General features: G+C 30.3%; 1 pseudogene across 1 annotated transcript in view; it reads left to right on the top strand.

Moving 5' to 3' along the window:
* LOC143256405 (adenosylhomocysteinase-like 1) overlaps positions 1-13,096 on the top strand; it is a 48,734-nt pseudogene that overhangs the window by 23,490 nt on the left and 12,148 nt on the right. The window contains exons 6-11 of the transcript XR_013031339.1: positions 2,140-2,234; positions 3,802-3,978; positions 5,045-5,095; positions 10,856-10,918; positions 11,581-11,669; positions 12,758-12,828. The product of XR_013031339.1 is annotated as an adenosylhomocysteinase-like 1 (transcript). The remainder of the gene's footprint in view (positions 1-2,139; positions 2,235-3,801; positions 3,979-5,044; positions 5,096-10,855; positions 10,919-11,580; positions 11,670-12,757; positions 12,829-13,096) is intronic.

Genomic DNA, 13,096 nt, shown 5'->3' with positions numbered 1-13,096 from the left:
TTATTAACTTTTAGAATAAACATATTACAAGTGTTATTACTTATGGGAGAAGCAGGTAATGAACTGAAGACACTTAGTTATGAAACTATAAACATTATTAACTTGTAGAATAAACATGTTACAAGTGTTATTACTTGTGGAAGAAGCAGGTAATGAACTGAAGACATTGAGTTATGAAACTATAAACTTTATTAACTTGTAGAATAAACATGTTACAAGTGTTATTACTCATGGAAGAAGCAGGTAATGAACTGAAGACATTGAGTTATGAAACTATAAACTTTATTAACTTGTAGAATAAACATGTTACAAGTGTTATTACTCATGGAAGAAGCAGGTAATGAACTGAAGACACTTAGTTATGAAATTATAAACATTATTAACTTGTAGAATAAACATGTTACAAGTGTTATTACTTATGGAAGAAGCAGGTAATGAACTGAAGACACTTAGTTATGAAACTATAAACATTATTAACTTGTAGAATAAACATGTTACAAGTGTTATTACTCATGGAAGAAGCAGGTAATGAACTGAAGACACTTAGTTATGAAATTATAAACATTATTAACTTGTAGAATAAACATGTTACAAGTGTTATTACTTATGGAAGAAGCAGGTAATGAACTGAAGACACTTAGTTATGAAACTATAAACATTATTAACTTGTAGAATAAACATGTCACAGTGTTATTACTCATGGAAGAAGCAGGTAATGAACTGAAGACATTTAGTTATGAAACTATAAACATTATTACCTTGTAGAATAAACATGTTACAAGTGTTATTACTTATGGAAGAAGCAGGTAATGAACTGAAGACACTTAGTTATGAAACTATAAACATTATTAACTTGTAGAATAAACATGTTACAAGTGTTATTACTTATGGAAGAAGCAGGTAATGAACTGAAGACACTTAGTTATGAAACTATAAACATTATTAACTTGTAGAATAAACATGTTACAAGTGTTATTACTTATGGAAGAAGCAGGTAATGAACTGAAGACACTTAGTTATGAAACTATAAACATTATTAACTTGTAGAATAAACATGTTACAAGTGTTATTACTTATGGAAGAAGCAGGTAGTGAACTGAAGACACTTGGTTATGAAACTATAAACTTTATTAACTTGTAGAATAAACATGTTACAAGTGTTATTACCTATGGAAGAAGCAGGTAATGAACTGAAGACATTGAGATATGAAACTATAAACTTTATTAACTTGTAAAATAAACATGTTACAAGTGTTATTACTCATGGAAGAAGCAGGAAATGAACTGAAGACATTTAGTTATGAAACTATAAACATTATTAACTTGTAGAATAAACATGTTACAAGTGTTATTACTCATGGAAGAAGCAGGTAATGAACTGAAGACATTGAGTTATGAAACCTGTTAAGTTATAAACATTATTAACTTTTAAAATAAACATATTACAAGTGTTATTACTTATGGAAGAAGCAGGTAATGAACTGAAGACATTTAGTTATGAAACTATAAACATTATTAACTTTTAGAATAAACATGTTACAAGTGTTATTACTTATGGAAGAAGCAGGTAATCAGATATAAATGATTAATACTTAGTGTTGGCTGTTGGTTATACAAGATGTTTCCACTTTATTTCTATAAAAACTGATAAAAGATGAGGTACAAATGTCATGCCAAGTGATCTCTTACTGAGTTTAAGTTGATTTTATGTTTCACCAATTTTTCTACTAGGATGAAAACAAAACTTGTAGAGATTCTGTTTATTTCATTTTTCATGAGCCTCATTGGTCCATGAATTATCTAGTGTTTTTCACTCTGTGTTAATTCATGTATTTCAATGTTCTGTAAACTATCTGATGTTTTCTGTCATTAAGTGGTTTTGTTATTTTAGGTATTTCAGTGTTCTGTAAACTATCTGATGTTTTCTGCTGTTAAGTGGTTACGTTATTTTAGGTATTTCAGTGTTCTGTAAACTATCTGATGTTTTCTGTCATTATGTGGTTATGTTATTTTAGGTATTTCAGTGTTCTGTAAACTATCTGATGTTTTCTGTCGTTAAGTGGTTACGTTATTTTAGGTATTTCAGTGTTCTGTAAACTATCTGATGTTTTCTGCCATTAAGTGGTTACGTTATTTTAGGTATTTCAGTATTTTCATGGAAGGGAGAATCTGAGGAAGATTTCTGGTGGTGTATAGATCGCTGTGTCCATGCCGACAACTGGCAACCCAACATGGTATGAACTACTAAGTTTTCAATTCCTTGTAGTTTATTTTGGTAAAATAGTTACTAAAGTTTTTATACTTTAATGTTATCTGTCAAAATGTTAGTAGAACTTGCTGCTTGTGTATCAGTCCAGCCACTGTGCAACATTATCACATTCTTTTGTTAGATTCTTTACATTAGATCATCTCCAGAACTTATCCACTCCTTCATGTTTTCCAGTAGCGATAGACTATTAGCCACAGTTCTTATGAAGCCAGTATTTCAACAAGACCTTTTATTCTGTTCCATAGTTTAATAAAATAAAGTAGCTTATTGGTAGTTCTTAATGTTCTTTAAAATTGTCTAATAAAATGTTATTGATGGCCATCAAAGAAAGAAATTATTACTACGTAATGTAAACCAGACTTTTATATTAGTATTTAAAAGAACGATTACTACGTGATGTAAACCAGACTTTAATATTAGTATTTAAAAGAAGATTACTACGTGATGTAAACCAGACTTTTATATTAGTATTTAAAAGAACGATTACTACGTGATGTAAACCAGACTTTTATGTTAGTATTTAAAAGTACGATTACTACGTGATGTAAACCAGACTTTTATATTAGTATTTAAAAGAACGATTACTACGTGATGTAAACCAGACTTTAATATTAGTATTTAAAAGAAATGATTATTACGTGATGTAAACCAGACTTTTATGTTAGTATTTAAAAGTACGATTACTACATTGATGTAAACCAGACTTTTATATTAGTATTTAAAAGAGCGATTACTACATTGATGTAAACCAGACTTTAATATTAGTATTTAAAAGAAATGATTATTACGTGATGTAAACCAGACTTTTATGTTAGTATTTAAAAGTACGATTACTACGTGATGTAAACCAGACTTTTATATTAGTATTTAAAAGAACGATTACTACGTGATGTAAACCAGACTTTAATATTAGTATTTAAAAGAAATGATTATTACGTGATGTAAACCAGACTTTTATGTTAGTATTTAAAAGTACGATTACTACGTGATGTAAACCAGACTTTTATATTAGTATTTAAAAGAACGATTACTACGTGATGTAAACCAGACTTTAATATTAGTATTTAAACAAAATATTTAAACTGTTCTGAATATGAACTCATCAGACCAATTTGTTTATTGTTTAAACTGTTCTGAATATGAACTCATCAGACCAATTTGTTTATTGTTTAAACTGTTCTGAATATGAACTCATCAGACCAATTTGTTTATTGTATTTTGAGATGGGTATTAACATTTGATTGTTTGACAAGAATTTCACTCTTTGTCTTAGATATGATAAGTTTAACAACAAGAATTTCACTCTTTGTCTTAGATATGATAAGTTTTACAGTTTGAGTTTCATTGTTGTTAGCTGGTTTGTTCAGCTTTGCCCTGTTTGCTCATTAACTGGTAATCAGGGTTTGTGTCATTGACCCAATTCTGTTAATTTCTAGAAATACTTCAAATATATGAAATTTGCAATTTGTCATAAAGACAGATATTGTTATTGACAATAAATATTGTTTAAGAAAGAAGTCCATTTTTTTCAGATATTGGATGATGGCGGAGATGCTACACACTTGATGTCTAAGAAGCATCCCGCTCTCTTTAAGATGATAAAGGGTATTGTTGAAGAGAGTGTTACTGGTGTTCACAGGCTCTACCAGCTCTCTAAGGCTGGAAAACTATCAGTTCCAGCCATGAATGTCAACGATTCTGTGACAAAGGTGAATAATCAATGTGATAAATGCACATTATGTGGTTTAAGTCTGAATTGGTAACTGTATATAACAACATTTATAAGTAGCAGTACAACCACGACATATGGGCTTCAGTCATTTGTATTAGAAGTTTCTGAAGCCCATATTTGTTATCAGGAAGAAGCTGCTACCAAACCTGTTTTACAGTTACCATTTTAATTGCATGATGGACTCAAGCTAAATAACAGGAAATGGAGGTAGAGGGAGGCTGAGGTTCAACTCATTTGATTAGCTGCGAGACGTTCAGCATGTGGTCTCAACTGGCTACGCTTGTCTTGTTGAGCCTCAGATATACCAAGTATTAATAAAGTATAAATCATATAAACTGCAAATGTTTTATTTTCACATCACTTTTAAATTATCATTAACATCAGTATTAGGCCTATTGGCTTTTAAGGTTGAAACAATTACTATTTTGTATGTATTTTAATATTTGGTGTAGAATGGCCACTGACTTTAAGATGCTTTATACTGTGTTGAAACTAACTTTTGTTGTTTCAGTACTCTTGCTTCTGTGCAAATTGAGTATCTTTTAACTTTTTAAACAATCATAAACAAAGTTTCATGTATGTAAAATAACTTTTGATGTTCCAAAATAATTTAAAAGAAAACATGACACAGAAGATGGTACACATACCAATAGGATATATAAATATTTATTAACATCTAATAATTTTAATAAAGTAAGTGTTAATATTAGAGTAAAAATATTACTGATATTTCAGAAGGAAAACAATAAATAACAAATGGTTCTTTTACAAATTAAGGTTTATTTTCTCAGTGGTAAAATATTTAAATAAAAATCCTTTCAAAATTCAATACTTTAATTTTTTAAACAAATGTGACATTTCTGTCACATATAGTTCTAAAATTGACTGTTATAAAATCAGTTATGTACTTTATTGTTAGTATGATGGAAAGATGAAATTTTAATTAGGCAATAAAAGTTGATAAAAACACTAAAATGTCTCAATGAATGAATTGTGTTTGATTTTAATTATAGGTTGTTTGTTTTTTATACCTCTTTTGACAGACTAAATTTGACAATCTGTACAGTTGTCGGGAAAGTATTCTGGATGCGTAAGTAGTTTTTGTATAGTTGTGCCACAGATAAGTGTAGTAATTTTGTATAGTTGTGCCACAGATAAGTGTAGTAATTTTGTATAGTTGTGCCACAGATAAGTGTAGTAATTTTGTATAGTTGTGCCACAGATAAGTGTAGTAATTTTGTATAGTTGTGCCACAGATAAGTGTAGTAATTTTGTATAGTTGTGCCACAGATGCGTGTAGTAATTTTGTATAGTTGTTGCCACAGATCACGTGTAGTAATTTTGTATAGTTGTGCCACAGATAAGTGTAGTAATTTTGTATAGTTGTGCCACAGATAAGTGTAGTAATTTTGTATAGTTGTGCCACAGATAAGTGTAGTAATTTTTGTATAGTTGTGCCACAGATAAGTGTAGTAATTTTGTATAGTTGTGCCACAGATAAGTGTAGTAATTTTGTATAGTTGTGCCACAGATAAGTGTAGTAATTTTGTATAGTTGTGCCACAGATAAGTGTAGTAATTTTGTATAGTTGTGCCACAGATACGTGTAGTAATTTTGTATAGTTATTGCCACAGATAAGTGTAGTAATTTTGTATAGTTGTGCCACAGATAAGTGTAGTAATTTTGTATAGTTGTGCCACAGATAAGTGTAGTAATTTTGTATAGTTGTGCCACAGATAAGTGTAGTAATTTTGTATAGTTATTGCCACAGATAAGTGTAGTAATTTTGTATAGTTGTGCCACAGATAAGTGTAGTAATTTTGTATAGTTGTGCCACAGATAAGTGTAGTAATTTTGTATAGTTGTGCCACAGATAAGTGTAGTAATTTTGTATAGTTTGTGCCACAGATAAGTGTAGTAATTTTGTATAGTTGTGCCACAGATAAGTGTAGTAATTTTGTATAGTTATTGCCACAGATAAGTGTAGTAATTTTGTATAGTTGTGCCACAGATAAGTGTAGTAATTTTGTATAGTTGTGCCACAGATAAGTGTAGTAATTTTGTATAGTTGTGCCACAGATAAGTGTAGTAATTTTGTATAGTTGTGCCACAGATAAGTGTAGTAATTTTGTATAGTTGTGCCACAGATAAGTGTAGTAATTTTTGTATAGTTGTGCCACAGATCGTGTAGTAATTTTGTATAGTTGTGCCACAGATAAGTGTAGTAATTTTGTATAGTTGTGCCACAGATAAGTGTAGTAATTTTTGTATAGTTGTGCCACAGATAAGTGTAGTAATTTTGTATAGTTGTGCACACAGATATAGCCACAGATAGTGTAGTAATTTTGTATAGTTGTGCCACAGATACGTGTAGTAATTTTGTATAGTTGTGCCACAGATAAGTGTAGTAATTTTGTATAGTTGTGCCACAGATAAGTGTAGTAATTTTGTATAGTTGTGCCACAGATAAGTGTAGTAATTTTGTATAGTTGTGCCACAGATAAGTGTAGTAATTTTGTATAGATTGTAGCCACAGATAAGTGTAGTAATTTTGTATAGTTGTGCCACAGATAAGTGTAGTAATTTTGTATAGTTGTAGCCACAGATAAGTGTAGTAATTTTGTATAGTTGTGCCACAGATAAGTGTAGTAATTTTGTATAGTTGTGCCACAGATAAGTGTAGTAATTTTGTATAGTTGTGCCACAGATCGTGTAGTAATTTTGTATAGTTGTGCCACAGATAAGTGTAGTAATTTTGTATAGTTGTGCCACAGATACGTGTAGTAATTTTGTATAGTTGTGCCACAGATAAGTGTAGTAATTTTGTATAGTTGTGCCACAGATAAGTGTAGTAATTTTGTATAGTTGTGCCACAGATAAGTGTAGTAATTTTGTATAGTTGTGCCACAGATAAGTGTAGTAATTTTGTATAGTTGTGCCACAGATACGTGTAGTAATTTTGTATAGTTGTGCCACAGATACATGTAGTAATTTTGTATAGTTGTGCCACAGATACGTGTAGTAATTTTGTATAGTTGTGCCACAGATAAGTGTAGTAATTTTGTATAGTTGTGCCACAGATACGTGTAGTAATTTTGTATAGTTGTGCCACAGATACGTGTAGTAATTTTGTATAGTTGTGCCACAGATAACGTGTAGTAATTTTGTATAGTTGTGCCACAGATAAGTGTAGTAATTTTGTATAGTTGTGCCACAGATAAGTGTAGTAATTTTGTATAGTTGTGCCACAGATAAGTGTAGTAATTTTGTATAGTTGTGCCACAGATACGTGTAGTAATTTTGTATAGTTGTTGCCACAGATACGTGTAGTAATTTTGTATAGTTGTGCCACAGATCGTGTAGTAATTTTGTATAGTTGTGCCACAGATAAGTGTAGTAATTTTGTATAGTTATTGCCACAGATAAGTGTAGTAATTTTGTATAGTTGTGCCACAGATAAGTGTAGTAATTTTGTATAGTTGTGCCACAGATAAGTGTAGTAATTTTGTATAGTTGTGCCACAGATACGTGTAGTAATTTTGTATAGTTGTGCCACAGATAAGTGTAGTAATTTTGTATAGTTGTGCCACAGATAAGTGTAGTAATTTTGTATAGTTGTGCCACAGATCACGTGTAGTAATTTTGTATAGTTGTGCCACAGATAACGTGTAGTAATTTTGTATAGTTGTGCCACAGATAACGTGTAGTAATTTTGTATAGTTGTGCCACAGATAAGTGTAGTAATTTTGTATAGTTATTGCCACAGATAAGTGTAGTAATTTTGTATAGTTGTGCCACAGATAAGTGTAGTAATTTTGTATAGTTGTGCCACAGATAAGTGTAGTAATTTTGTATAGTTGTGCCACAGATACGTGTAGTAATTTTGTATAGTTGTTGCCACAGATACGTGTAGTAATTTTGTATAGTTGTGCCACAGATACGTGTAGTAATTTTGTATAGTTGTGCCACAGATCGTGTAGTAATTTTGTATAGTTGTGCCACAGATAAGTGTAGTAATTTTGTATAGTTGTGCCACAGATAAGTGTAGTAATTTTGTATAGTTGTGCCACAGATACGTGTAGTAATTTTGTATAGTTGTGCCACAGATAAGTGTAGTAATTTTGTATAGTTGTGCCACAGATAAGTGTAGTAATTTTGTATAGTTGTGCCACAGATAAGTGTAGTAATTTTGTATAGTTGTGCCACAGATAAGTGTAGTAATTTTGTATAGTTGTGCCACAGATAAGTGTAGTAATTTTGTATAGTTGTGCCACAGATACGTGTAGTAATTATATTATTTTTGAAGAAATAGCTGCAATTTAAAACATTTTTAAGAATTCATTGACTTGCATAATTTAATACTTTACACAAGCCTAACGTATCAATAACCTATTGTATTACTTTGCACTAATGTTGTGCTTTAATTGTATGGATTTTTTTGACGAAGTATTGTGAAGATATATAATTGGTTTAAAATATCTGTGATTTCCAACCAACATGGTGGTAACTGAGGCTTCAACAAGTATTGTCTAACCTAGGAGCCAGGTCAGTTACAGAAAAGTTATGCAATTCATTTTGAGCCAGTTGTATGGTTTTAGCAGAAAACGTACAGTTTTACCTTTATAAACTAACAGTTCATTATTAGACTTTACTATGTAATGTATATTAAACTTCATATTTATAATTATTAAAATAGTCAATTAAAAACTATAATGTAGGTGGATTCTTGTAATAAATGAAAGTAAAGTAAAAATAAACACTGCATTATTGATAGACCAAGCAGGTTGTTTCAGAATAGATCTAATCAACTCATCACTATAACACTGTACAAAGATAAGCAAAGGTGTGCTTAACCTATCTTCATTACTGTTTGTATGGGGAGATAGGGTTGCATTTATTTATTTACTTTCCCAACAATGAGTGTATGTTAAGAATCACATGATATCAACGATCACTTGATAATACTGCCTGAAGTAACTACATTTGGTCCCATTTAAGTTTGAATATATGTACTGACTGGTTGAGTTGAGAGAAACAATAAAAAGAAAATGGTAGAAACAGTAATGTGTTGTACAACTGAAGCAGTACTCAGTCTACCATTATAAACAAAGTTTGGTTTAGAATGTGAAGACTTCCAAGAGTCCAGAACTCTTCCAGATTCTGGTTCTGTTTAGCACATCCTTACTCACAAATAAAATGGAAGACACTAGGTGCCACTTATGAACTCCAACTGACATGGTACTTATTATACAAGTTTTTGGCCAGAGATTATGATTTTATATAATTATTTAACCCTTTTCACATTTTTATATTAATGTAAACTATCCATCATTTCTGCTTCTGAAAAGTAGAATAATTCTAAGTTTATAGCTCTGTCAAATTAAATAATGTAAAGAAGTGTACAGTGTTAATGTAGAGCACTGATTGGTAGAATATTCAGGTTTTGTGTGTGTCTTTTAATGTAAATAATGTAAAGAAGTATGCAGTGTTAACATAGAGCACTGATTGGTAGAATATTCAGGTTTTGTGTGTGTCTTTTAATGTAAATAATGTAAAGAAGTATGCAGTGTTAACATAGAGCACTGATTGGTAGAATATTCAGGTTTTGTGTGTGTCTTTTAATGTAAATAATGTAAAGAAGTGTACAGTGTTAACATAGAGCACTGATTGGTAGAATATTCAGGTTTTGTGTGTGTCTTTTAATGTAAATAATGTAAAGAAGTGTGCAGTGTTAACATAGAGCACTGATTGGTAGAATATTCAGGTTTTGTGTGTGTCTTTTAATGTAAATAATGTAAAGAAGTGTGCAGTGTTAACATAGAGCACTGATTGGTAGAATATTCAGGTTTTGTGTGTGTCTTTTAATGTAAATAATGTAAAGAAGTGTACAGTGTTAGCATTAGAGCACTGATTGGTAGAATATTCAGGTTTTGTGTGTGTCTTTTAATGTAAATAATGTAAAGAAGTGTGCAGTGTTAACATAGAGCACTGATTGGTAGAATATTCAGGTTTTGTGTGTGTCTTTTAATGTAAATAATGTAAAGAAGTGTACAGTGTTAACATAGAGCACTGATTGGTAGAATATTCAGGTTTTGTGTGTGTCTTTTAATGTAAATAATGTAAAGAAGTGTACAGTGTTAACATAGAGCACTGATTGGTAGAATATTCAGGTTTTGTGTGTCTTTTAATGTAAATAATGTAAAGAAGTGTGCAGTGTTAACATAGAGCACTGATTGGTAGAATATTCAGGTTTTGTGTGTGTCTTTTAATGTAAATAATGTAAAGAAGTGTACAGTGTTAACGTAGAGCACTGATTGGTAGAATATTCAGGTTTTGTGTGTGTCTTTTAATGTAAATAATGTAAAGAAGTGTACAGTGTTAACATAGATCAAATGGCTGTGGATAATTGAGCTTTTTCTTAGCCTGGTTGGATTAACACTAGTTTACTATCATAGTAATGCTAGAGATATTCTCTGTAGGCCTGAAACACAAACACTGTAAATTAATACACACTCGCCAGTAACACATTTTCTGTCTCTTAAGGTTTTCCTTAATTCATACATGTTTAATGTATTGAAGAATTAGTCTGAAATTAATGCATTATAACCACATAATGTCTGTTTAAATCTTTATTTGTGTCACAAAATGAGTCTTCAGCAATCAGTTAACCATACTCTTTGTTTCTGTGAAAGATGAATTATATTCTTGGGAATTGATTTCATTTAAAGATAGCTTAGCTTTTGATTTCTCAGAAACAAGTTTTCTCTTGAAAAGTAGCAGTTTGTTTGTCATGTATATGACAAGTAATTGTTTCATTATCAATATTTGTACAGTAATTTATTTTGTTGTTCCAGGCTAAAAGGTCAACAGATGTAATGTTTGGTGGAAAACTGGTTCTTGTATGTGGCTATGGAGAAGTGAGTTATATTCATCTGAACTCGCATAAAAACTTAAAATGAAAGTGTAGTTATTTACTCAGATAAGTACTAGTTTAAATTTGGTCAGTCTCTAACAACTTAAAACTAATTAGTACCTTGACTTCAAACATTTTGTCAAGACCCCTATTAATACGTCAAATATTATATGTGGACATAAAACTAATTTAATTAAACGTTCTGTTGATACAGTGCAAACTCACATTATAGTTAAAAAATTTAATTAGATGCTAGTTAAGAGTTTGGTTAATGCATAATCCAAACACTCTGTTTAAACTGTTAAAATTCACATTATTACATAATTCAGACATTATGTTTAGACTGTTAACATTAAGGTATTAGTTTTGAAATCACGTGTACGTATAGTACTGTCTGTTTATATTTTAGACATGCTCATGTATTGAGGTTTATATAATAATATAACCATTCACTTTTTGTTTTGTTAATAAGTATTCTAGTGCTTTGAAAGAACAGATAATTTGTCAGTTGTTTCGTTCTGAGAATCCTCATTGTGTTTACAGAAGATTGTGGTATGCACTAAGTGAATTCACTTTATGTAAACCATGGAGTAAAACCTCTAAACTTGTGTTAAATGAACAGGAAGATGATAAAACGGATCATTTTATATTTGTTGTTTTTCACAGGTAGGAAAAGGTTGTTGCTCGGCCTTAAAAGGCATGGGAGCCGTGGTTTATTTAACCGAAATCGACCCTATCTGTGCCCTTCAGGCATGGTAAGTTATATTTAACAGACTTTCGTTGGGTTTTTTTGTGCTGATACATTTTACCTCGCTAATATTGCACTTGTAATATTGTTTGTAAGTTAATGGGACATCAGGCTTGATGTGATCAACTTATTGGGAGGTGTTTCAAAAGTTGTCCTTTAACGTAAATTATATTTTTATACTTTTTATTTTTGCATACAAGTAATCAACTTTGTTGCAAAAATTTTCTAGTTTCGATAGGTTAAGCTGATAATTAATATTAGTGAATCGATGAAATGTAGAAGAGAGGAAAGATGCGAGAATTTTTATGTCAGAAATGAATTGAAAGAACAGATGTTTAGTTTTGTGATATTAGAAGTATACAGATGTAAATGTTAGGGTTAGGTTTTGTCTGGTGATTAGTAATGTGTTTGTAAGCTAATACTCTTTAAATAAATGGAAAAGTGAGTATTAGTTCTTGGTATTGTGGGATAGTTCTGTTATATTAGCTCAACCAAAAGATATTATATTATGGTTAGTAATATATGATAATCTTTGGAAATAATTAAATATAAAAAGGATAATCTATTATTAAATATAGATGATGGTCTGGTGAATATTTGTGAAAATGTAGGGTTGGCCTTCTCTAAAATATTCATGTGGAAATTGTAAATATAGATCATATGATTTATTTAACTAAATATATATAAATAAATAAGACATGATTATGTCTTGTAACTCCCTCATGAAGATGATGCTATATTGTAGACTAAACTTTAGTGGTCATAAATATTGACCATAATGAAAATGTATTTAATTGAGTAAATGTTTTAAAGTTGTGTTATTTATTATTTAAACAGAAAAATTCTCAGTTTTAATAAACTTATGAAACAACTTCTTACAGTAAAAGTGCTTTTTTATAAGAGATGTTAGGGTGATGTTCTGGACTTTGTTTTATTGTACTGTAATGTTTAAATACTATGAATTGTTTCTATAAAGACATAATAAAATGAAGATGTGATATATGGAGAGATAAAAGATGTTTATTGTATTAAATATAAATCAGAAGACAGTGTACAGTAATTTGAAAACGTAATATTTAAACTTATTTCTCCCAGCATGGACGGGTTTAAGGTTGTGAAAATTTCAGAAGTCATTCGAAACATTGATATTCTTATAACAGCAACAGGTAAGTTTTATGTTGCTCTCATTGTTTGATATTCTTATAACAGCAACAGGTACGTTTTATGTTGCTCTCATTGTTTGATATACTTATAACAGCAACAGGTACGTTTTATGTTGCTCTCATTGTTTGATATTCTTATAACAGCAACTGGTACGTTTTATGTTGCTCTCATTGTTTGATATACTTATAACAGCAACAGATAAGTTTTATGTTGCTCTCATTGTTTGATATTCTTATAACAGCAACAGGTAAGTTTTATGTTGCTCTCATT

Source organism: Tachypleus tridentatus, chromosome 7 (genome assembly GCF_004210375.1).
Source record: "Tachypleus tridentatus isolate NWPU-2018 chromosome 7, ASM421037v1, whole genome shotgun sequence".
Taxonomy (NCBI): Eukaryota; Metazoa; Arthropoda; class Merostomata; order Xiphosura; family Limulidae; genus Tachypleus; species Tachypleus tridentatus.
The sequence above is the reverse complement of the archived record's forward strand: the minus strand, read 5'-3'. Positions and strand labels throughout refer to the sequence as shown.